This window comes from Tenrec ecaudatus, chromosome 12 (genome assembly GCF_050624435.1).
Source record: "Tenrec ecaudatus isolate mTenEca1 chromosome 12, mTenEca1.hap1, whole genome shotgun sequence".
Lineage (NCBI taxonomy): Eukaryota > Metazoa > Chordata > Mammalia > Afrosoricida > Tenrecidae > Tenrec > Tenrec ecaudatus.
Window position 1 is genome coordinate 25,525,761 of NC_134541.1, and position 2,325 is coordinate 25,528,085.

The window sequence follows — 2,325 nt, forward strand, 5'->3', positions numbered from 1 at the left end:
GAATTGAGTTGGACTGGGTTGGGACACCTTCTTCATATAAAATTACTTCTTGTTAAAAGTAATCAATCTATACATAAAAATAATTGATCTTGATAAAAGTAATCAAGCTTATACATAGTTTTGTGTCTCTAGACAACCCAGACTCACATAGATACCCTCTGACCTCAAGCCCTCAATAACTTCCATTACATTTAGTCTCTGGTCCAGGGTCTCATCTTAACTACGGAGTGGACAGCCGTACAATGAATGGTTCAAAAGATCCCCCATCTTGTCTCCACATCCTGTGTTGTCCCTACCCCCCACCCCTTACCCCACCCCCACTCTGAATGGAGACTGTCTCAGGGACTGGCTTTTAAAGACTGTCATTGGTAGGTGCCACCAAGTGGATTTTGAGTCCAATGAGCCATGTGGTACAATGTGTCTTGCTTTTCTCTTGCGTATATCTCTGTCTGCCTCTCTCATCATTTCTTGCTTTCCACTAGGAAACAGCAGTATGACCCGCCCTTTGGAGAGGTCCATGTGACAAAAACCAAAGGAGGAGCTGAGACTCCCTAGTGTAACATCTCAGAAGACACAATCCTGACTGTATAATCGCAATAAGCAGGAGTAGACCCTCCCCAGTGAAGGCCAGAGCCCCAGGGTCCGGAGAGAACTTGGGGCAGAGTCCTCAGCTAAGCCTGCCTGGGATTCCTGGTCCAAGAGACCCTGAGATGACCAGTTTGTGTTTGTGGGCTGCTGAGATGGGCCCTGGCCCTGCCTTCCTCTTCTTCCCAGCTCGCTGCTCTCTAACCCCTCCCAGGACAAGCTCGTGCCTCCCTTCGAGCCTCAGCACCAGCTGTCCATCTGCCCTGCACACAGTTCCCAGACTCACATTGGGCTGGTACCTCCTGTCATTCTGGTATCTCAGGGAGGCCTCTCAGACCCCCACCCAGCTCTCCCTCTCAGCACGCTATTTTCCCTATGAAGTGTACTGGTTTCTTTCACACATACTGGTTTTAATGCTTCTATCTACCTTTTCCTCCCTCTAGACTCTAAGCTCCCAGGACAGGGAACACAAGGGTCAATGTGGGCTCCTACTCAGACATCACACAGACCTTGGATAGGGCAAAAGCTCAGGCACAATTGTGGAATGAATGAATAAATGAGAGGTTCTAATGAACTTCCCATCTCTGATCTCATCACCTGTGACAAGTGACCATAAGAGGTGACTGAAGAAGGCTTCACATTGAAAAAAATAATGCTGTTTTGGTTGGGGTTTTTCTTTTTGAGAGATAAAAAGGTCGTGTCAAAAATGTGGAGTCATCCAAACAGAGATGTCCCGTCAGCATCTGGATGCACAGAGATATGAATCCAAGAGGTCTGGAAGTAGATGCCATCAACATCTATTGAAGACTATCTAAGACACAGAGCTCCGTGACAGTATTGTATTCCTCTCAATGATTGACCAGGTGGACCAAAATGTAATGAAATAAATTAATTGTACCCCAGTTTCACACCTGCTGCTGACGTGGCTTGAGGGCCACATAGACCCTTGAAACCATCAGTACCAGTTAACATCACACGCCTCCGCAAAGAGAAGCCATTCCAGCCATCATCTTAGGTGTGAGTCCATTCAAGGTTTGACCAGTGTGGCCCGCAAGTGATGTTATAAATATCCACATGGGCCTTGGCTCACTAGCCCTGTAGCTTCCTACTATAGCCTTGTTGAAGTTTCACAACGACCCCTGCTAGCAAGCCCAGCGCCCCTCCTGTGGACTTTACAGGCCCCTCCATTTTACCTTGATTTTGCTGAGTCCTCCCACGGTGATGCTTCTTGCCCCAAGGGCAATTTCTCAGGAACTCTGAATGTCGAGTCCTAAGGACCTAGAAGGAGCAGTTAGAGCAAACCACCCATCCCTATCACCTACCCCCTCGGAGAGCTTGTCCATCCAAAGGTGTTCTGGACAAATGATGGCTGCCACTGATTTCAGGGTGGGGGGCCTTTCAAGTGGTCCTCACCAACCCCCAGGCCTCCTCAGCCTCCCAGGCTCCTCCAGCTACCAAAATGGAGGGAAAAGCCAGGAGTCTGAGACTTTGTAACAATAGGGGAGGGCCTTGACCTGTTTGCTTCCAGACACTGAGCAGGCTGGAAGCCACCTGCTGTCCACAGTCCCTTCCATTTCCTCCCACTACGCTTGCCTGTCTTTTCTACCATGTATGAATAGAGCATTGTTCTTGCTCCTTTATGTTGTCCTCATGTATCTTGGCCAATCACATATGGAAATAAGAATTGGCTTGTTTGGGTGGCAACAGGTGACGTCAGATGTGCGTAGGCTGCAGGAGCAG